The following is a 25,376-nucleotide window of genomic DNA, read 5'->3' as shown; positions in this document are numbered from 1 at the left end:
TTATGAAATGAAGTATTTCTCTTGAGAAATATCAGAGTCCCAAAGACAACTGGATTCTGATTTTTACTTAAGACATTTTACTTTTCATCAATGAAGCTTGTTCAGTTCTAACTAACTAATGTGAATTAAATGGATTTATATTTTCTGCAATCATCCATTTGTTAACATTCTAAGGGGTCCTGAAGCTACCTAGACACTAATCTGTATCCACAAAGTCACCTGAATAAGGATGCAAACAAGTGTGCAACCATCTTAGGACTGCTAAAAGAATTGCACTGAAAAAGGAGATAAGTGGTATCATATCTCTGTCCCTTTGTTGAGAAAAGGCTGTTCAATTTTAGCATAGATGGCCTCTTTGAACCACAGTGGCCAGGTTTGTCAAGAATGCTGTCTTCAAAGGAGTAAACTTTTCCTTCAGGTATAGAACAGTTGCTGAATTCTGTCTTGGTGCATTGGTTCTCTTATGTCGAGCCATTTGTTTATGTAGTGGTGGTTTTGTTTCTCCAATGTGCAAATCTGTATATGACATGCTACATTGCACTGCATATACATAATAATAAAATGATATGCATATCACTTTTGTTGTAAAACCAGATATTGCTTCTTATTTAAATCAGAAAAAAACCTTGTAATTTCTGTTAGATAAGGTCTCTGTAGCTTTTGCATTCTACCCATTGAAATCAGATAAATTGAATGTTTTTGGAATAGGTCTTTCACAGCTCTACTCTGCATTTTTAGTATCAGTATCTTTAATAGTCTATTATCAATCCAATATGGATGAGAACATTTACAAAGAATCCCTGTTTTGTCCTTTTGTGACTTTAAAACTGTCAGGGGGTCTTGTTTTACTTTTTAAACATTTCTATTGAATTAATACACTAATTGTCACGTACAGTATAGCAGCAGACTTTATGGTTTTGTAATTTGAACTCAGTTTGAAAAAGTATAAAAATGACATTTTAAAAATGTAAATAATGCAATGATACAAGATGCAAATATAGAAATACTGTAAAAATATGATAAACTGAAGTTATCAATTATGTCTTTAGTTTCTGATATTGGCTTTGAATCTAATATAGAGTGCCAAGAACAGATATATAATTGTAAATAATTCATAGAGTCACAGACAGATAGACACATAGATAATTTGACATGGCAGAGTCAATACACATTTCTTTTTGGGTTATGAGAAGGTAACAAAAGCTATACCAGTTATTTATAGCTGTCTTAATTATACAAATAACCTGCATTGCTCAGTTAAGTAATTTATAGCTAATATATCACTGTTAGCATTATTACATCTGGCAGATCTTATTGAAGTTGTCATAATATGAGTATGTTGACTGTAGCAATAAATGAACATTTTCATAAAAGGAAACAGAATATAACATCAAGGACTATTGCAACAAGTTTGCCGGTATAGTTTCCATTTCACTAAACAGAACTAAATCAGCATGACCCAAAATCTCAATGATATCTTGAAGCAAAGAACTATTTTCATACTACATTACATAATAGACTAGGTGTGAAATTAGTTTTACAATGAACCTTGAAGGTTGTTAATTTTTTAAAAACCTACTGTATTTTTCACAAAGCAACATTACGTATTCTCCTTCTGTTTATGTTAGCTATAAGCAATGTGTAGATGCAGCCAGAATCTTGAAATATCTTATCCTGAGGCCACTCTGATTAGTATTTGTATTTGTAAAAATGTTATCTAATAGTGTTAGTGTTCTCTAGAATGCTGAAAAATTTCACTCAATATCACCCATAACCAAAATATGTTCTTATTCTTCCAATTGCATAGCATTAATTCAAGGCAGGAGATATGAGCTCTTTATTTTTTCCTTCTACTCTCTACACTGGAACCTTAGCATAATACAAGTGGATCAGAGTGAATGAGAAATTGTCGGGAAGACCTGTTAGGAATATAATCTAACGTTTGGGTTGGCAATATATAAATCATGTAACAATGTTATACCTGTTTCTTTAAATCATATTGTAAAATGTGATTGGTTGCTAGTTTCCTCAATCGAACATAAGAGGGAGCCAAAATGACTGTTAACTCTCTGTTCGTTAGATGCTGGGCTGATCTACTCTGATTTGGAAGCTGGCTGTTAGAAAGTGCCATGAGCTATTGTAAGTTTAGCAAACTTTGAGTACTGAACTGTTTGTATGCTTATGGACTATGTTATTTGGATTATCCAGTAACTGAAAGACGTTGATGACTGACTGTCTTATCCGTGTATGACTTGGACTGTTTGATGGACTCTGATACCTCTATTTCCACGAAAGTAAAAGCCTATTTAAACTGCAGTGTCTCTGTATGCTGGTTTGTGTGCTCTCCAACAATACTCTCACAACACTTCTCTGAATGTACTCACTCTCCCAATGGGGAGCTTATCTAACACTGGTTATGGGCTCAGAGTGTACCAGACGTAGCTAAAGGAGAGTTTGTGTTGATACGCAATGCCGTATACAGAAAGCTGTTTTTATTAGTGATTGTTACTATCCTGGAGAAGATGGCAAGTGACCCATCAACAAGCCTATTGATGATAACCCAGTTGGATGGAACAAACTATGTTTCCTGGTCTATGAAATGCAGTCTACTCCTGCATAGGGAAGGTTTATGGGATGCTGTACAGAATCCACTGGATGTAACTGCTTGGAATCCAGATAACAATGATGATGCCAAGAAAATAGCAGATTTTCAGCGATGCAACAAATGGGTGTTGTGTATTATTGATATAACACTGAATGAGCAACAGTTAGTACATATTCGTGGGGAACATTATGCTGCAAGATGTTGGGAGAATTTGAAGAGGATTTATGTACGTGACACTGTAGATGCACACATATATCTTACATGCAAACTGTTTAGGGTACGTCTTCTGAGAGGTGGAGATATGTTAGCTCATTTAACCTTTATGAAAGGGGTTTTTCAGGAGCTACATGGAAAAACTAATTTTCTCTGAGCTACATCAAGTTTATATCATACTCTCTTCACTGGATGAGAGTTATGATGTTTTTGTGTCTTCTCTTGAAGTCCTAACCCGAAATGAACTTACATTGACTGACATTACTGCACGACTGTTGGAAGAGTCAAGAAGAAGGATGGAGAGGGAACAACTGAGAGAGAAACCACCACAACATGAGGAGTCACATTCTACTGCCTGTACTATTCGAAAATGTTATTCTTGTGGGGCTAAGGGACATATAGCTAGGTTCTGTAAAAAGGCAAAACAACAGAATGCCAGAAAAGCAAGGAAAAATGCTAATGTCAACTTAGCTATGTTTACTTTGGCTATGTCTAGCAATGCACCAGTAAACCAAGATTTGTGGGTTGTTGATAGTGGAGCATCACAGTGCATTGCTTGAGATAGAAGAAGGTTTGTAAAAATGACCATGAGCAAGGAACATGTATTTTTGGCAAATGGATGGAAGGTGAGGGCATCTGGTGAAGATAATGCATGTTGTTCATTCCTAAAAGAGCAATGTTATATGTACCTAACCTGAAATTCAATTTACTATTAGTTAGGGCTCTTGTTAACATTGGCTACATGGTAACCTTTAGGGGAGATATCTGTATTATTGAAAAGGAGGATAACAGGGTTACTGCTACTTCAGAAAATGATTTGTATGTTATACCGGATGGTCAGATGGCTAACACAGCTTATCATAATGTTAAATCCAATGACGAATGCATACATTTACTACATAGATGCATGGGGCACATTAATTTCAAGATACTGCAACAAACTGTTAAGTTGGCAGAAGGAGTAAAATTAAAATCATGCGGAAAATATTTAAACTGCAATGTTTACAATCAGGAGAAAAGCAAAGTTACTCCAGAAAACAGACTGAATGGTTTTAAAACAAAGGAACCTCTGGTGGGAGTTTTTGCTGATATAATAGGACCTAAGAAACAGAGTTTGGGAGGTGCCTGTTATGTTTTGAGTATCATGCATCATTATTCACAATACGGTTTCTGTTACTTAATGAAAAACAAACAGAAACGTTTCAGAATTTTTTTAATTGGCTGAGGTTTGCGGAGAGAAAGATGAAAGCCAAGGTTATTACTGTAGTTACTGATAATGGGACGGAGTTTACCAATTATAAATTCCAAACAATGTTAAGAACAGCTGGAATCGAGCACAAACATTCTGCTCCTTATAGGCCACAACAAAACTCATTTGCAGAATGAAGGGGGCAAACATTACAGGCCATGGCTCGAACTATGATAGCTGATTCAGGTTTGCCGGAAAAACTGTGGGGTGAAGCTATGATGTGTAGTAACCATGTTTTAAATAATGTGGTGAATACAACAACCGGTGAATTGCCATTGCCAATTGGCATGGCAGAACTGAGTTACCTACATACATTTGGAGCCCCAGCATGGGTGCATATACCATCACAAGTGAGACTGAAAGGGCAACATAGAGCTCGACAGTTATTTTTTGTGAGATATGAGGCTAACCATAGATCATTTAGCTCTCTGTTCGTTAGATGCTGGGCTGATCTGCTCTGATTTGGAAGCTTGCCTATTTAAACTGCAATGTCTCTGTATGCTGGTTTGTGTGTTCTCCAACAACACTCTCACAATGCTTCTCTGAACGTACTCGCTCTCCCAATAGGGAGCTTACCTAACACGACCTGTGAATAAAAAGAGAAAGTTGATAAGAAAAAAGATAAAACCCCTGAGGCTTGGAAAAAACAATATGGGCAGAATGTATAGGCTAATGTGTTTCAACTTTGATTAATCATTACTGAATCTAATTGTGTAATCTGTACATATAAAATATGTCACTTTGGAGGTAAATAATAATAAAAAGATTAAACTGTTTGTTGGAATGTAAAGGTTGAATTTGGCACATTTAAAGTTACATATATGATCCTGATCTAAGATTATTTTTGATTTGGGATTTTGTTTTCATAATTTTGGGTTACAACTAAGTAAAGTAACAACAAGTAAAGAAAAGCAAGAATAAAAGGTGAAACATCTTGCAAGGGGAATACACAATAAATTTACTGCATTAAATTAACCTTTTAAAAGTATAACCATACGGATTTTGGCAATAATAGATAAGCAATTGAACTTAGAAATAACTGGGGAATTTAAAATCACTAAACTCAGTAAGGGAACTTCAAAATAAATCAGGAGGAGGATTAGCAATAATAAAACAACATAAATATGGCTAAAATAAAAAAAATAAAAGGAGGTTTTAAAGAAAGAGATCAATTTTCATATGGATATAAACATATGCATATATATTTAATCTAACCATTCTTGTTATATCAAAATGTTTAGTTGGTATACCTGGCTATTTGTTTATATCTCATAATTAGAACTGTCTTTTTGACAATAACTTTGTCTCCTATGTCTCCAGTCATGGCAATCAACGTCGCTACTAGACAGACATGCGATCTCAATGCTCTGAGATTGCTGCCAAAACTTTTATTGCTGGGTGGTCCAATTGGACCTAAACCATCCCGCAGAGACAGTGAACGGGAAGAATACATCCTGCTGATCTCAGGGATACCGCAAAGTGCCTGATCGACCCAGGAGAAGTTCTTCTAGCTGGCGATAAAAGCACAGCCCCTAGGCTGATGAAGTTGGGATGGCTCCGAACAGAAGGAAACGAAAAGAGAAAGTGTTTACAGCTGGTGAGGAATTTTTACCGTTTTAAAAGAGACTGCCTACAAAAAACTTAATATTAATTTTAATCTGAGAACAGAAGAAATAAGCGGCAAAATTCTTCTATCTTTTTTATTATTATTATTGCAACCTATAGACTAAAATTCTCCTTCCTCATTACTACGTGTGCTTTCCTCCTTTTCTCTTCTATTTTACTCAAGAATTTGATTTTTATTTTTTTTTTAACTTGGAATATAAAAGAAAAAGAAAAGAAGGAAACCAAGATAATTCTAACAACAGAGGGAAATTAGTGCTGCTGCTCGGAGGCTGGAGGCTTGTGTATTGGGAACAAAGCATTTTCACTTTCCTCACTGAACAGTCTGACTTGGCAATTCAAAGTCTCACAGTTTGTTTATAGAGAGTGATAAGAACCAAAGGATGAGTTGTTTACACATGTGTCCTTTTGAACTATATCTCTAACCAGAGAAAGTGAAAAGAAGATTTTACTGTGAATTTATGTTTAACCTTATAAAAATCCTTCAAGCCAAAGCAGCAGTATTTGTCAGCTGGAAATTATGGCACAACTTCAACAGCAGAAAGAAGCTTTAAGTTTACAAAAAATAATTCAGAAATTCAGAAATTATGAAACACATTTGAGAGGACGGAGAAGAAGTTGGAAAATCTAGAGCATCTAACAGTAAAATATGATGAAGAAGTTGGAGATGTTTATCAAATGGAAAAAGTGTCCTAAAAACCGAAGAGAAAATTGACCACAAAGAAATCAAATCCGCTGATATCTATGGTGATTGGTTTGTGTCTGGAAGTGGAAAGAGTGGAATATGGAAAAAGGAATTAAATGGAGGGGAACTCTACCCCAGATGGTAAGATACAGAAGAAGAAAAAACAAAAGAATTTATGGATTTAAAGAGAGAAATTTTATTAGCAAAATCATTGATAGCATCACTGACAATTAAAGATAAGCTGATCAAGGAAACAGAAGAAGGGCATTGAAATTACATGAGATACTCAATAAGCAATGAGTTGCAAAGAGAAGTCCATGCAAATTTGATTAAGGAGATGATTAGAGGACTGATACCACAAATGGCAGAAGACATGAGATTGTTTTGCTCCTGGAAAGATACAAGTTGATAGATGAAAGTATAATCTAAAAATAGTTAAATTTAATTAAATTTAGTGACAATAGATATGGTTAAATAAACAACTGATAATAATAATAATTTATACATATGTATTGGTATGACAAATAGTAATTGGATATGAATATTGAATGGTACCTATGAAAGGAATATTAGAAATTATTTGGTTATATATAAAGGTTAATAGAAAAGAACTAAGTTGAATTTAGCTAGGTTTTGATTATTAGAGGGGAAATGCTATGATAATGATAATGGATAGAGTTAAATGAAGGAGGGATAATGATAAATAAATAAATAAATAAATAAATATATCATTATCATTATCATTATATTTATATTTATTTATCATTATCCCTCCTTCATTTTATATACGTGTGTGTGTGTGTGTGTGTGTGTGTGTGTGTGTGTGTGTAAACAGTGATTTGGAAAGGAGGATTATAAATTTTTGTTACTAAATATTATTGATGTTTAGTCAGAATAGGCCATAAGGATATAGTGTTATTGGAGGATATTAGAAATAACAAATGAAATGCCAGTATGTGGTCAGGTTTTAAATCTTGGTACATTTTATAATGAAGGATGTTTAAACAATTATAGTCAAATGAAAATGGAGGTATGATGATGGTAATATGTATAAAAATATCTGATTTAAAATACTTGAGTTAATACGAATTTTGTGACGACAGTGGAAGAGACGCACAAAAGCTTTTTGTAACCAACTGATACACTTTCTACAGTATGTAAAGAAGGAGGATTCTTTGTGTTGTGTTTGTTTTGAAAATTTAAAATGAACAAAAATGTTTAATAAAAAAATGTCTGTGTAGCTGGCAAAATAGTGACCATCATTCCTTTTCTCCATTGTTATTTTAAGTCCAGTCTCTGAAATGTTATATGTAGGAAGTCAGTCTCTCTCTCTCTCTCTCTCTCTCTCTCTCTCTCTCTCTCTCTCTCTCTCTCTCTCTCTCTCTCTCTCTCTCTCTCTCTCACACACACACACACACACACACACACACACACACACACACACAATTGTGTGTGTGTTGCACTGTAGGGGAGAAAGCCCCTAAGTATTTCTTCTTTTACCTCACTATGGCCCTTTCTTTCCACTTATTTCAGAAAGTTGGAGAAAACTTCCAAATTTGATTCCTTATCTTTTTGTCTTATTAGACTGCTTTTTAGATTAACTTTATTTTCTTAGACATGATATTGCTTTCAAATTTCAAATCTAAATTATACAAGTATAAAAAAAGAGAATGCAGTGGCACAGTGGTTTAATGATGCTGGAACTGCTGGCCAGAAATGGTCTGCATTCTGGTAGTTTGAGTCCTGCTCCATGAGATGGAGTGAGCCCCCTTAGCTTGATCTCTATGTACTGCCCACCCAGCAGTGAGAAAGCATGCAACATTGTGGGTAGATAAATGGACACCACTTCGATGGGGAAAAATAGCTGGATTCATGTATGTGGAGAGACGAAGCAGGCATTGTGACATGAGGCGAGGCAAGATGAGATTGGCCAAGAAGTCCAGAAAAGCCAGCAACTTGATGATTGCTAGTCAGCTGGTATAAGCTAGTTTGTTCCCTGCAGTGTACCAAGGATAGGTGCACAAGTGCCAAACAAAATTAACTAGCAATTTAGGCTGCCAGGACTGCATTGTGCATCTAGCCTGTGTTGATTTCCCCGACATTGTATACAATACACTAAATAAATCTTCTGAATTTCATTTGGGACAATCTTTACCTGTCTGGAGAGCCCTGATTCAGACTCCACTCCAATCTGTCTCCATCTATTTCCTCTAGCACTCTGAGGATTTTATTTCCTTATTCTTAACAATGAATATTTGTTTCCTGGCAACCTTTGGTTATAGAGCCTTGCAACTAGATTTTCACATCGTTTTCCAATTCTGGAAAGGTTTTATCAGTTTACAGTTAACATCATCAAAACATCAGAATCAAATTGTTATTAGACTAACCTTAATAAAATTATACACAGTGAAAAATATTTTATCCTAAATATATAGCTATCAATATATCCATATTAGTTATATAGTTCCCTAATGGTGAACTTATATATTATAATAATAAGATATAGTGAGTTACCATATAGGTAACTTAATAGGATCTGTGTCAATTATGAAGTAACATGTAAAATTCTCCTCTTCAGCTGAGCAATTTTTAAAAAGCAATGCAAAAATGTGTATTGTTGTTCTTTGTCATAGTGTTATCGTGTGACTGTAGGTTCTTTTCAGCTAGGTATATATGTATGACTTTAAGGAAGACAATCACTTCCAAGAAATCCTATAAAATTCTATGAATCCTCCTATGGAGAATTTTGTTGTTGTTTTCTTTTTCTTTGTACATCAATTTACAGGAATTAAGGAAAAACTATTTACAACAGTATCAAAACTTTCCAGTTTCTAACTTTTTCTGCCTCTCTCCCAGGACTATTCCCTAGCAACCACACACTCTGTTGCTTAGCTACCAACTTCTTCTTTTCTCCTCCTCCTTCTCCCTCAGCATTTCACTAAGAGAGAGAAGAAAGGAATGTCAGCATAGATGTTGAATGATACATCATTTCTCCCTGGACCTTTGGCCATCTATTTCAGGCATCATTTCTTTCTAACCTTGACTGCCATGGGTTTTAGTGCATCCCTCTGTCTGGGTTTTCACATCCCTTTTCCCCCTGAAGCCTCTGGTTGATGTCTTTTTCCTGGAGTAAGGAACTGGTATCTGAACATTGAACTTGTCACAATGTTTTTTTTTTTTTTGCCAGCTGTACTTATACTCTGAGACATATGGTAGACTGACTCTTGTCTGTAAAACTCTACTACACATGTCCATTTGCCTTCTTCTTTCTCTTTCCTTTTCTTTGTTTGCCTGCTGAGGAGGTAGGCTAGGAACTTTGCCAAAATGTAGTTATTAGCTAGTAAGTTTGTTATTTTTTTTACAATAAAAATGTGTTTCTTGGAATATACCTCGGGTTAATTTTACTTTATTATAAAGTATACAAGGAAAACCACGGTTCATCCTTCACTAAGCACAGGGCTGAATTTCCAACCCTCACAGAACTGAACAACCTGAAGTGGATCAGCACATGCATAGTGATGTATCTCTGTAGCCACCAACTTCTCTCACAAAGACGTTTACAAAGACGTTTTCTGCCTTGATGCCTAAAGGAACACAAATAAGTCTGCAACATGTCTCCTTTACATCTTTATCTCCTTTTCCAGTTGAAATCAGCAGTATGTGTCTCAGTAATTGAAAAGGTGGGTTCCCCCCTGATTTTAGTCTCCAACACCTATATACTACACTTGGCCAATGAGAATGCTTTCTTCACCTGGCCCATAATAGTCTTGGCTAGGAGCCAGAGCAGTTCTTCTTCCCACATGACAGCACAGCTGCACTTAAAGTCTATTTCTGAGCCCTATTCCGCCACAGTTTTTCTTCTCTCATTCTGCTGACTCATGCCAGCTAGTCTGGCCATACAACAGCTAGTCTGGCCATAAATCCCATATGCCATATTTTGGGTTCAAAAAAATAAAACTTACAAAATGTAATTAAAAGACTCAGTATTGTCTGAGTTATGCAGGCCTTATTTTTCCTGAATCTGTCCTGTAAGAATGCTGAAGGGAAAACATCAAAGCAAACTCTAGGGAAGATTGTTATAGTTTTAATTGTAGAGATAGTTGTTATAGTATAGTAGCTTTCTACAGTATAGGAAGTTATAACAGGTGAAATTGACTTTACTTTCCCTAAGTAGTTGATCAGTCCTTCTGATTTTTCTGATTTTATTAGTATGACAGATTAAATATCATGATATTTCTTTGGCACTGAAATTAGGAAAACATCAGATGCAAAGCCTTCAGAGCACAGCTTATTGATAATATTTGAAAAAAAATGAGGCATATAATTGTCATTTTAATGAAAGCAGATCTGCAAGAATAAATAAACTGAAAACCTTATCAAGATAAATAAATTCTTTGCTGACTACTGTATGATGTCTATTCCAAGCAGCCCTGTCTTCAATCTCAGATCAACACTTGGCACATATTTCAAGGTTAGAAACAAAAAAAAGAATGTAGTAAATACCTTTTGTTCCCACTACATTTTCATAAGGAACAAAACTGCAATCAAGTTCCAGTGGTATCCCATAGGGTAGTGCAGCAGATTTTTCACTGAATAATTGAATTGTTCTTGGGGAGAAAAAATATCTTTTCTATCTCTGGTGTAATCTTAAAATAGAAGAAGCACTGTTAATGGACATGAAAGACACATAATTAAATGCTTTGGTGGTTCTGGAGAGATGAACTACTACACCACAATATTTATTGCATTTGGCTTTCTTAGTTGTTTGAATAGCTATGTTCCAATTATAGATTTTGGAATTGTTAAAAAGATAGAAAAACATTTCCTTTTTGCCATTTGATCATCCTGACAACACTGGACCAGAGCTGTGAGCATTCTCAAGAGCAGGGGGGTCAAACTCGCATTGTCACAGTGGTGTCACGTGACTTATCAGAACTTCCCCCACATGCAAAACCAGGTGTGGGTGGGGCCAGCATGTGATGCATCTGGTCTGCAGGCCACAAATTTGACACCTTGCTCAAGATGATCAAGAGGATTATAGGACTTCTTCAGTAAAGTAGGATGTGCAATGCACATTTTTTTAAAAGGGGGTGGATCAGATAGTACAGTCATGGTTGTCATTGTGATTTTTCTGTCCCTTTCACCCCATTCCCCCAACAATGCCTGCATACAATTGATAACCATTTGCCATCTTCAGAATGTGTATGTCTTACTCTTTATATATTTGATAAAAGAGATTAAATATGAATATCAAACAACAATACTTCCCTCACTCACTTTAAAGTTGAGATTCAACCAAATGGATTCCTTGCATGGTTGCATCTCATTCTGCAACACACACACACAAACACACACACACACACACACACACGATTAATCACAAAAAAGAACCATTTGTCATTAGTAGAATTTTTGAGCTTGTTTCATCAGTGCTCTTGTAAGAAAAATCAGAGAGTTCTTGGCAATAAAAAAAGGTAAATTTAGTTGTAAATTGGTACTTCATATGTATTGATCTGCAAATGATGCAGAATCGAATAGCAGACTATTGTAGTTCTCTCTTCCCTGAAGCCAGGTGGATAGTTTGCTTCAAGGAACAGAGTGCTAAATTTAATATTTCTAAATTTTTGCCAGTTTTAATTGTTCCCAGATGCAAAATAAACACTTTTGTTTACAAGAAGAAATGCATCACGCAGGAGTAATAAAAAATATTACAACATTATAAATAATAAAATAATATGTGAGTCCACTCTAGTAAAAATTAATATGGAGATTGTGCATTCCCATGAAGTAGCATTTAGTGAGGCTATACCATAAATAACAGCACACACACAAATACAATTATTGCATACAACATAAACACCATAAGAGTGAAAGTATGCAGATTTTGCTAAGGTACTTAAGCTCAAATGGAGGGAGTTTAACCATATATAGGCAACAATAATCCCTGCCACCTAGAACAACTAATTGGTGCCACACCAACCCCTTTCCCCACTGCAATATTCACTCTACAAGACACACAACATTTTCACCCACTTTGAGGGGGGAAGTGCATTTATAATCTGAAAAATATGGTGTGTGTGTGTGCTTATATATGTATGTGTATGAGTATGTTTATGTGTGTGTGCGTGCATGTGTGTAAATGCCAGAAGGTGCTCACTGTTTTGCTTATATACCCTACTTATCATGGCTTGTTTCCCCCCTTCAAGTTCAAAGAGATAACTGCTGCCTAGTAGCATACCATTTTGGATTAGATGAAAAATTGTGGAAATGAGTTCTGCTATATCCAGTATATACTTGTGTCTGAATAATATGAAATAAGTTCTGAAAATGCTTTATAAACAGATGGTGAGTGAAATGACATTTGCTTTAATATAACAAGGTTGCTCCTAAGTTATAAGCACTTGACTAATCTATTTCTAGCTGGAGAATATAAGTTTTTAAAAGTTTTCTATTTTCTATTTTGATATAGGTCTTTTTCCAAAATATGGCATGACTCACAAAAACCTTCATCACCTTCCGTTCATTTTTCATAACTCTGGGAGGGAGGGTATGCTCAGAGAAATGTTTCAATATCACTGTAGGCAAAATATTACTTTGAACCACTTTCTCTCATTTTATTTCAGACTGACTTTGCCTAATGTCCTTGCAACTAAAAACTCTACTCTTAGCCTTTAGGATGTTCCCTCTCCTATAAATCCCAATTACCAGTCTTTTAGGAGTAAATTCAGGCATTCCAACTGTACATTAATGGACTTCCTAAAATATTAAATCATGCTACATATGGAAATTAAGAAACATGCCCAATGCTGGAACATGTATCTCAATTGAAGATAACTAATTTATACATCTGTACACTATATACCAATATTTTATATTATCTAAATAAAGAAATTAAGATCTCAGCAGAATTCATTCAAAATGAATAACAATATATATATATATATATATATATATATATATATATATATATATATATATGTGTGTGTGTGTGTGTGTGTGTGTGTGTGTGTGTGTGTGTGTGTGTGTGTGTGTGTGTGTGTGTGTGTGTGTGTGTTGTATTTGTGCTGATAAATAAATAAAGGGAGACTAGTATACATCTATTTCAAGCTATTTAGCTCTCATCAGCTAGCCATATCCTTACTGGGATTTGAACCTGGGCTATATTACATATTAGGCAGACGTCTTAGCCATTAGATCACAGGCTCTTATCCGTTATCAGCCAAGCCAGGGTGAAAGGTATCTATTAGATTTTACAACCCCCGGTATGCCCAAATATGGGAGGAAGATCACTACTTCCATTCTCTGTCCTTCGGCTCGTCACAAGAGACCATCCAGGCAGAAACCCAATATTTTTACTGTTGGCTTTTTGTTACATTTGTTGTATTTGTGCTGATAAATAAATAAAGGGAGACTAGTATAGATCTATTTCAAGCTATTTAGCTCTCATCAGCTAGCCATACCCTTACTGGGATTTGAACCTGGGCTATATTACATATTAGGCAGACGTCTTAGCCATTAGGCCACAGGCTCTTATCTGTTATCAGCCAAGCCAGGGTGAAAGGTATCTATTAGATTTTACAACTTGTGCTGATTTTATTTATCAGCACAAATACAACAAATGTAACAAAAAGGCAACAGTAAAAATTGCAATGCAATGCAATGCAATGCAATGCAATACAATACAATACAATACAATATAATGGCAGAGTTGGAAGGGACCTTGGAGGTCTTCTAATCCAACCCCCTGCCTAGACAGGAAACCCTATACTGTTTCAGACAGATGGCTATCCAACATCTTCTTAAAGACTTGCAGTGTTGGGGCATTCACAACTTCTGGAGGCAAGCTGTTCCACTGATTAATTGTTCTAACTGTCAGGAAATTTCTCCTCAGTTCTAAGTTGCTTCTCTCCTTGATTAGTTTCCATCCATTGCTTCTTGTTCTACCCTCTGGTGCCTTGGAGAATAGTTTGACTCCCTCTTCTTTGTGGCAACCCCTGAGATATTGGAACACTGCTATTATGTCTCCCCTAGTCCTTCTTTTTTTTAAACTAGACATACCCAGTTCCTGCAATCGTTCTTCATATGTTTTAGTCTCCAGTCCTCTAATCATCTTTGTTGCTCTTCTCTGCACTCTTTCTAGAGTCTCCACATCTTTTCTGCATCGTGGCGACCAGAACTGAATGCAGTATTCCAAGTGTGGCCTTACCAAGGCATTATAAAGTGGTATTAACACTTCACGTGATCTTGATTCTATCCCTCTGTTTATGGAGCCTAGAACTGTGTTGGCTTTTTTGGCAGCTGCTGCACACTGCTGGCTCATATTAAAATGGTTGTCCACTAGGACTCCAAGATCCCTTTCACAGTTACTACTGTTGAGCAAGGTACCACCTATACTGTACCTGTGCATTTTGTTTTTGTTGCCTAAATGTAGAATTTTACTTTTTTCACCATTGAATTTCATTTTATTAGATAGTGCCCAATGTTCAAGTTTGTCAAGATCCTTCTGTATCTTGAGCCTATCTTCTGGAGTGTTGGCTATTCCTGCCTGGTGCTTGGTGTCATTTGCAAATTTGATAAGTTCCCCATTTATTCCCTCTTCCAAATCATTGATGAAAATGTTGAAGGGTACTGGGCTATAAAAATTGTATCAAATCTATATCTATATCTATATCTATATCTATATCTATATCTATATCTATATCTATATCTATATCTATATCTATATCTATATCTATATCTATATCTATATCTATATCTATATCTATATCTATATCTATATCTATATCTATATCTATATCTATATCTATATCTATATCTATATCTATATCTATATCTATCTAACTTTCTATCTATCTATCTATCTATCATCTATCTATCTATCTATCTATCTATCTATCTATCTATCTATCTATCTATCTATCTATCTACCTACCTACCTACCTACCTACCTACCTACCTACCTACGTACCTACCTACTTCTACACACACACACACACACACACACACACACACATCTTCAAATTAAAAAAACTCAAGATAGAAAATTATATTGCTAAAATTACAATGTATGAAATAATCCAATGAAGTTTGGACAAGCTGGACACTACCAAAATGTTATGATATGCATTTTGTCAAGAAAGAACAATCAAATCCTGACAGTTAGAACAATTAATCAGTGGAACAACTTGCCACCAGAAGTTGTGAATGCTCCAACACTAAAAAAAATTAAGAAGCTGTTGGATAACCATTTGTCAGAAGTGATGTCAGGTTTCATGTCTAAGCAGGTGGTTGGACTAGAAGACCTCCAAGGTCCCTTCCATCTCTGTTATTCTAGCGTGGAAGGTTATCACTCAGCCCTCTCCCAGAAAAGTGAAGTATCCTGGGAGGTATTGGAAAGGCAGAATATTATATTTCCCTGGATGTGAAAAGGAAGAAAAATGTTTTATAAAGAGAGAATAGCTCCCTGTAGCTTCCTGCCTCCACCCACTTTATCAATGGGCCATTAAGAAGGCCAAGCCAGTCCCTTTACATAATAAAGAGTTCTCCCCTTCAGCTCCAGGGAGATGGGATTAAGGCATGATAATATTGGCGCTTTACCTAACTCACCACATGGCATCTGAGAACTCAACCAAACCTGGATTCAAAACACACCTTAGAGAGTTGCCCCTGCATGGCCCCATGGAAGTCTGACAACCAATTAGAATACAAGCTCAAGATCAAAGGCCAGAGGGGGATAAAACCAGCATCTAAATTGGCCCTTCTCTTTTCTCCACCAATATTGAAGCATGTGATCACTTTTTCTGTTCAGGACTCAAGCCATGTATGTGGTCCTGTCCACCAATAAACCATCTTTCCAAGCTGCCTCCATGCCTCCAGTGTCTTTTTCCCCACTTGGAGCCGAACCCAGAAGGACATTTCTTTCAACAATAGTCTATTCTAAATCCACACATGAGGAGTTCAATCAGCTGTTTAATTTTTCATGCCTATCCTATAATACAGGAATCTTCTTACATTTTTGCATTCAGTTTGCATTCAGTTTGCTTTTGGGCCAGGCTAGATAAGGTTCAGCAGCATTCAAGAAGGGTTGGACTTTGCTGTTGTGCCTCCATAGAGATTCCAGATCAGTTCCCTGCTTGACACCTGCCTGACTCTGTGAATCTCTCTTCAGCTATAAGAACCATTTAATTCTTCTAATATTTATGTTATAGTTACATAACATTGTGTATTACTTAAAATACTTCTAATTTCTAAATTTACATTGTCTGTGCATATTGTTTAATACTTATAACTTTGCACATTGTTCATTGTTGTTGAAAATATGACTACATTTATTTTCATATACTGCATTATGTAAATTTATTTTGATATACATTTTTTTAATCAGAGGTGACAAGTAGAGAGACAGCTTATTAGCACCAAATGAAAAAAGGATTACATGTACCATTATTAGTGAGTATCACTGAACTTGAACAGGGCAGTAAAATCAATACAAGGCTAATGGCCAGATACTGATTGACATCTGTTAACAATATCACTGCAGGTTCTCAAAGATACAACCAATTTCAACATTTTTGTATGCCATGGCAATTTTGGTAGTAATCATCACTTAGATGCCCAACTTAAGAGAAGTAAATTCCATAGCTCTAAAGATGAAACTGTGGGATATATTGAATGTCCTTTTCCCAGCAAAAGAGCAGATTTCTCATGAGAAAAGCAAACAAAGCAAAATAAAACCCAGAATTAAAGAAAGGAAATGGAGGAAAATAGCAACAACACCTATCTAAAATAAAATAAAAACATAAGAATAATGTCAAGATTCCTTTGGGTCAAACTTCTGAAGCCAAGATTATTTTGTTATTATGATAATACTAAAAAACTGCTTTGGAGGATATGCTTGCATATTCTAATTGCAACATTTGATTCATCTTAAGCAACCTGCAATTTTTTCCATTTACATGTGTACATAAATTATGTGTTAACGATTACACAATATGAAGTGTTTCTTTTAAGAGAGAAAAAAAGAACGATTTTGTAGCTATAGGAACACCAGACTGTATGAATATAGTGAATGTCTTTAGCATTTATTTATTATACAGAAGGGCAAAGAAAAAATAAGCATATGTGATTCGTGATTGAATCTTACATTTCCCCCTTCATGTGTCTCTAAGTTGTGAATCTATAGAGATTCACAGCAGAGGCTTTTAAGGCATTACATGGAAAGTTCTGAAAGACAAAACTTTAAATTGTTTTGGAATAAGAGAACCTGTCTTTCTTAACTATCTTCCTGAGAAACGCTGAATGGGACAAGTAGCATCCTGCTGCTGAGTGCAGCCAATCTATACAATATCACCTGCTGAGCTTCCAATCAAAGTGACACAAAACCTGTAATTTTTGCAACAAAAGGAAGAACTTCAAAATGACTTCAATTTCTTAAAGAAACTGGATAGTTTTCAATGTTGCATTAAGCAAAATCCTTCTGAAAATATTGATGTATCTCGTTGCATTACCATTCTAACAGTTATTGTATATACCATAGTGAAACTGCAAGATATTATTCTGAGATGGTAATATTGCACATAAGGGCCCAATGAAGAGCAAATAACATGGTAAAATAGAATGCATTTTACTTGTCTCAAGTAAAATAAAATACTGTAATGAATATTTGTCTGTTTTACAGTTTTCTTAAACTGATGATGCCTTCATATGATGATGTGAAGGCTGCAATGAAGAACATACTGTTTATCACCAATTAATCCCCACTCTGTTCAAACATATTGCAAATGTTATACTCGGAGTTATAACCAGTGATCACTGCGGTAAAGTATGAAATATTACAAAGACAAAAATAACTACATTGTATTGATTAAATATTTAGAAAACCATGGAATTTAATAGAATAAATGATACAGTAATAAATAGTAACTGTACATCAATGATTAATGATAATTGTTGAGGTTTGGGAAATGTTGTACATGAAAAAAAATGTTTTCAAGAAAGACAACACTCATCCACAGGCTTTTTAAATGATATTTGCAATACATGCCATAATAAAAAACAAAGATGAATTAAAGATAGAGGAATTTATTCCAAATTTTATAGCATTCTGGAACTATGTTACTATGATTATTATCAACAAGGAAAAACAATAGTACATTGGGTTAAAAGGAAATATCACAATAGAAGCTATTTATTTGTCTTAAATATTCTTTATGTAAATATTTTACTGACCTTATAATTGAATGATTATATTAACATATGTCAATTCATTTCCAAAGATAACCAGTAACTTTATTTACAGTATTTGTGTCCTGCCTTTATTATTTTTACAAATTTGTTCTTGTATCCTGCCTTTATTATTTTTACACATAACTCAAGGTGGTGGACATATCTAAGACATACCCCTCCTCCTATTTTTCCCACAATAACAACTCTAAGGTGAATTGTTCTGAGAAAGAGTGACTGGCCCAAAGTCACCTGGCTTTTATGGCGAAGGTGAGATTAGAACTCATGGTCTTCTACTTTATAGTCTACTGCCTTAACCACTAGAACAAATTGGTTCTCCATCTATATATTATATCTATATACTCCTAAAACTCTTATAGTAATTACCTTTAACTGGATGAAACAGTGTATCATAGGACAACATTTTTGAATCAAGGTATGTCAAATGGGCTAAATTACAGAATATATACAAAATCTGGGATTCGTGACTTTTAAGGGAATGGAATTTGGGAAACCTGTATCTGCTTCCATGCTTCTGGCTGCTGCTAAGGCAACAAAAATAATCTATGCAAAGATTAAAATATGTTTACATTTTAAAATCTCAGCAGTACCAGATATTTGTTGCCCTTGTAGCTGTTAAACAAAATTTTACCCATGTGATGGGAAACATTGCCTTTCGGTCAAAGAAGCTTCTTGGATAAGAAATGAAATGTCTTTAAAGAAAAACCAGAAAGTCCAGTTGCCTCTTGAAGAAGCACCTTTGGGATAACCATGACCTGGAATGACTGAGTATCTCCATAGACATTCAATTTCTACCATTAGTGAATTTTGAAGACATATTATTTCTGAATGTAATTAATAAAGCATTCATATATTAAAGGCATTCCCTATGAATGGTATTCCCAATTGCTTATACAATGTGGTTCTAGATTATTTTTAAAATAAATTGACTAATTCCCCATTAGATTGATAGAGAAGAGGTATTTTTTAATATATTTTATCTCATGTATGTTTGGTAGTCTGATTATAATAATTTTCTCTCCTGGCTATAAGGTTAGTTGAAAACTAATTAGCTCTAGATAAGTCAGGTTCCACTGGCCCTACATGCTTTTATAACCCTTTATAGCAACCTGTTAGAAAATATTTCCCAAAATACGGAGGGGAAGAGCCAACATCGCGACGACACATCACACGGACCCGACAGTCTGGGTCCGTCAATGAAACTTTTGTCTTTGGATGGTCTGGTAGGACCTAAACCACCCCAAAGAGATGGTGACAGAGAAGCCAAAGACTTGTTGGTCACAGGGACATTGCAAAGTCCCTGTTTGACCCAAGGGTAGTGCTTCCAACTGAGGACAAAGAGGCAGCCCCCAGGCTGGCATAGTCAGAGACAGCTCCTGAAGGAAGAGACGAAGCGAAAGCGTTCCATTTGGTGAGGTTTTTTTTTCTTTTTTTACTTTTAGAAGATCCGTGTTAAGAAACTTTTTTTCTTAAAAAAAATAACAACTAGTCCCCAAAGTAAGAATAAAACAGCGATTTTAACACTTATTGGACTGCTACTAGAAGATTTCCTGCTCTAGTTAGTAACAATGTTTTGTGGATTGAAGTAATTGCAACATTTCCTGTCTCCCTGCTTGTAGTCTATGGACTGATCTTTTTTTTCTATTTTTTTTCCTTTTTACTACCCTAATTTTATTTTTTGTTGGGTAAATTAAATTTCTTCTCCTACTTCAACAAATTTTTCCTTCTATTGGTTAAAACTATATGAAAGATATCTAAGGGAAAGCAAAAAAAAATAACAATTGACTAATTATTGAATCTGCAACCTGGAAGCCAAAGTCTGAACTTTGTTTCTGTTTTGGATACAATGCATCCTTTGTTCTGCTTCACTTGGTTTCACTGACCTTGCAATGGAAGGGTTTGGAATTTGCTTATAATACCTGATAAGACTCAAATCACGAAACCTGTTTTTGTTAGTGCTTCTGGTAAATATTTTGGCAAGAGAAGGAAAAGACAAGCAAGAATAAAAACCCTCCTATTTTAAAAACTTTGAAAGAACTGGTGTTTAAGATTCAAAATAAATACAGACACATTTCCTAACATTTTAACAGGCTAGAGTGGCAGATTTCTTTTCCTATTTTTTTCCTTTATATTTCTTTGCATTTTGAAAAATGGATCAATATTCAGAGGAAGAAAATCTAATAATCCAAAATATCCTGGCTGGACTTCAAAATATTGCAGAAGGACTTGAGAGATTTGGCATGAAATGGGACAGTTTATGGGGTGCTACAGTTAAAGAGGAGGGGGTTGGAGCCCCAGAGATCAAAGAAGAGAATGGAAACATAGAAAATAAAGATAAGATGTCAGATGAATCCATCAATGGACTAAATACGAGTGAAAGTGAAAAGAAGGGAAGCTGGAAAAGTGTTTTTGACAACTTGGATCCTTTATTTCAACTTCAAGATGCAGGGGGGGAAAAAGAGTGAAAAAGATGGAACTAAGAAGACAAATATATCCAGAAACAAGTTTGATAACCAAAGCTAAGCCTACATTAATAACAATTAAAGAGCAACGAAACTACATGCGAGATCCTTTAAGCTACAGAGTGCGGAGAGAAATGTTAAACTCTGAAAAGATTCTAATAAGTGAAATGACACAACTGCTGGCGAGAGAGAAAGGATTATTTTGCTACTGGAAAGACACTGGCTGATAATGCCAATTGATGATAAAAATTAGCTAATTTTTGATAGTTAATAAGTAGGGACTTTAGTATTTTGTAGACTCTTATAGATTATCATTGAATGTTTAGTTGCTAACATATAATATATCATGATGTTAACAATGAAAGGATAACCTTAATTAGGATAAATAACCAGGCCACAAATTGCAATTGAGTTTTGGTGGTATGATAAAGCCTATTAATTTGTGTTTCAGACCTTGTTATGAAGCTATAAATAATTTGGATTAGAATAAGAGGTGATGTGACGTAAATAGCAAACAATTGTTTTCTTTTCTTTTCTTCTCTGTCTTTCTCTAATTACAATAATAAAAGGGAATGTTAATGCATATCTTGGATATTATCAACTAGACATTTTAATTTGGATGAGAAATGGGAAACAATTGTTTTTTTCTTTTTCTGTCTTTCAACTATAAAAACAAAAGGGAAGGTTAACATATACTTTGGTGATTATTAACTAGAAATGTCAACATTTTTTCTCTTCCCTTTAGATTGTCTTAGACTTTAAATGGTCATTCTGTTAACACATATTAATAGATCGTTGTTTAGAGATTGTTGCTTTTTGCGTTTGTGGAGAGAAGAGGAGAGAAAAATGCCAGCAGGTGGCTGTGTCTTTGAATCTTAACTAAATGAAAATTGTGGTATAGTGATAGTAAAATATATAAATCTTTAACATATACAATTTAAATTGAATGGAATATATGTGATTACAGACAGAACGCACAAAATATACTTGTGACTAATGGATACGCTTTCTACAAGATGTAATGAAAGATGATGCTTTTCTTTTTGTGTTTTTTTTGTAATAAAACTAATAAAAAAATTATTAAAAAAAGAAAATATTTCCCAAAATACTATATAAATTGCCTTTTGATATTATTCTAGGAAACACTAATAGACTATTTGAAAGCAAAGAATCCTTCCATAAAGTATTAATTGAACTTTAGCCAATTCCATTTACGGGTGCCTGATTTTTTATTCACAACTGTAGAGGAAGTGCAAAAGTAGCAAAGTGGATGCCTCTGCTTGTTGCAATTGCTTTGCATAAGTGCATGGCATAAAACCAAAGCAAATTGAACAATTTCACTGAAACCACCAGTTCTGACATTACTGTAAGGATACCAAACAATTATAATGATGAAAAGGAGCAAAAAAGATGCCATGCATTTATTCAGAAATGCCTTTGCAAAATTTCACATTCTTCTTGGGAAAGTCGGAAAATTTCCCTCCTTCTTTTACTCTTTCTGTCTCTTTCTCTCTATCACACACACACTTTGCCCTTCATATATAATACACCTTGTCACCCCTCAACATAAAACAACTTATCTCTGACATGTCATTTTAATAATTTTAAAAATGCATTGTGGAGTGCTTCATAATAAATTTTACAAATTAGTTTATAAAATGATTGCTTTAATGCTCAGCAGTGGTGGGTTTCAAAAATTGTTCGAACCTACTCCGTGGGTGTGACCTCCTTTGTGGGAGTGGCTTGCCGCTCATGTGACCAGATTTAGATTTAGATTTTAGATTTTTTTTTTTAATTAATATTTGTAGGCCGCCCTTTTCCCTGAGGGGACTCAGGGCGGCTCACATAAAATCAGGGAGGGGGAATACAGACATTGACATAGAAACATATAATAAAATAGTAAGCAACATACATTCATCATTCGGGAGCGGCTATCCTTGTCCCCAGGCCTGACGGGCTAGCCAGTTCTTAAGGGCTGTGCGGAAGGCCTGGACGGTGGAGAGGGTACGAATCTCCACGGGGAGTTCGTTCCAAAGGGTCGGGGCTACTACTGAGAAGGCCCTCCTCCTTGTAGTTGCCAGCCGGCATTGGCTGGCCGATGGAATACGGAGGAGGCCTAATCTATGTGATCTTATGTGAGCCAAGGTGGCGCAGTGGTTAAAAAGCAGCACTGCAGGCTACTGCTAGATCAGCAGGTCAGCGGTTCAAATCTCACCGGCTCAGGGTTGACTCAGCCTTCCATCCTTCCGAGGTGGGTAAAATGAGGACCCAGATTGTTGGGGGCAATATGCTGACTCTCTGTAAACCGCTTAGAGAGGCCTGAAAGGCCTATGAAGCGGTATATAAGTCTACTGCTATTGCTTATTGGTCGCAGGGAGGTAATTGGCAGAAGGCGGTCTCTCAAGTATCCAGATCCACTACCATGTAGGGCTTTATGGGTGACTAGTAACACCTTGAAGCGCATCCGGAGCTCGACAGGTAGCCAGCGCAGCACGCGGAGGATAGGTGTTATGTGGGTGAACCGAGGTGCACCCACAATCACTCGCGCGGCCGCGTTCTGTACTAGCTGAAGTCGCCGGATGCTCTTCAAGGGGAGCCCCATGTAGAGCACATTGCAGTATTCCAGCCTAGAGGTCACAAGGGCCCGGGTGACCATTGTGAGAGCCTCCCGATTCAGGTAGGGTCGCAACTGGCGCACCAGGCGAACCTGGGCGAATGTCCCCCTGGTCACAGCCGTCAAGTGGTGGTCAAACGATAGCTGTGGATCCAGGAGGACTCCCAAGTTGCGAACCCTCTCTGAGGGGTATAGAATTTGACCCCCCAGCCTGAGAGATGGAATATTGGTGGAATCTTTGGGAGGGAAACACAACAGCCACTCGGTCTTTTCTGGGTTGAGCACAAGCTTGTTAACCCTCATCCAGTCCATAACGGCTTCAAGGCCTCGGTTCATCACGTCTGCCGCTTCATTGAGTTGGCACGGGGCGGACAGATACAGTTGAGTATCGTCCGCATATTGATGGTATCTGATCCCGTGCCTGCGGATGATCTCTCCCAGCGGTTTCATGTAGATATGAAGATGCCAACGACACTTGTCAGAACTACCTTAAAATTACCTCACACACAGCACTGGCATGCATAAGAATGTGATGTAAACTTGTTTTTTAAAAGGCGTCTTTGGTTTGCGTTAAAACAACTTCAACACACACAATGTTCTGATTGCACCACAAACCCAGTAGTCATCCTTACCTTTCACAGAGGCACTGAGTTTTATAAATATGAGCATGATAGTGTAGAATAATCATATCCAAGGATCAGTGGTGGGTTTCAAAAAAAATTGGAACCTCTTCTGTAGGTGTGGCCGGCTTTCCGGGTCCACTGGTGGAACCTCTTCTAACTGGTTCGGTAGATTTGACGAACCGGTTCTATCAAATAGGTGCGAACTGGTAGGAACCCACCCTTGATTCTCAGTCAATGTTCAGTCCTTAGCTCAGGTTAATACACTGATACTAGTATTATTTGAGTTTAAAATGTACTTATCTTTAAAGTTTTTTATTGAGCAAAATAAATATCAGGTTTAAACATTAGTGAAGCATTTTTGATTACATATATGTGTATATATCTGGATTCCTATATAATATTGTTTAAGTTTGAGATATATTTAAGTTGAGGTCTATTTTTATTCTAAGCATCCTTAAGAGACAGATTTTAAGGTAATCAGATTACTCATGATTTTCTGGTAACAAGATTGTTTTTTATTCTTCAAACTGTGATATTTCAAAATAGGTGCAAATGATATTTCAAAATCTAGCAAAAGTGTTGCTAGAATTTCCTTTCCATACATATCAATCCTTAATGCATTGTAAATCGTTGCAATCGTTAATGCATTGCAAAATAAGCTAGCAAACATTACTTGATGGCAGAAATTTAACAGGGTTGCCCTGCATTCAGCATCTATTCAGTGTAAATGTGACTTTTTGGTGTGTTTTCCTAATGTGATTTTAGCATTATTCTCTCCTTATGATGGTTCAAGTGTTTCTGTCTGTTTTTCTGGGCCAATTTACTTACATATCGGGTGATACAAACAGTACTTAAGCTCCTTTCTAGAGAAAGGAAAGCCTCTTCAATGACATAAACAGTTTCCTGATCCCTAATGTCTTTTACAGCATCACTTTAACAGCAGTGCTGAAAGAGCTGAATGGTTATGATCATTGCCTCTCATGCACAAGGCTACAGAAACATTCTTAGAAACAACAATTATTTCCAAGAACTAGCTAGCCTTTTCACTGGAATTTCCCA

This window comes from Thamnophis sirtalis, unplaced genomic scaffold (genome assembly GCF_051295495.1).
Source record: "Thamnophis sirtalis isolate CommonGarterSnake01/CBP01778 unplaced genomic scaffold, rThaSir2_p1.2 scaffold_10, whole genome shotgun sequence".
Classification (NCBI taxonomy): domain Eukaryota; kingdom Metazoa; phylum Chordata; class Lepidosauria; order Squamata; family Natricidae; genus Thamnophis; species Thamnophis sirtalis.
This window is presented reverse-complemented; position numbering follows the sequence as displayed.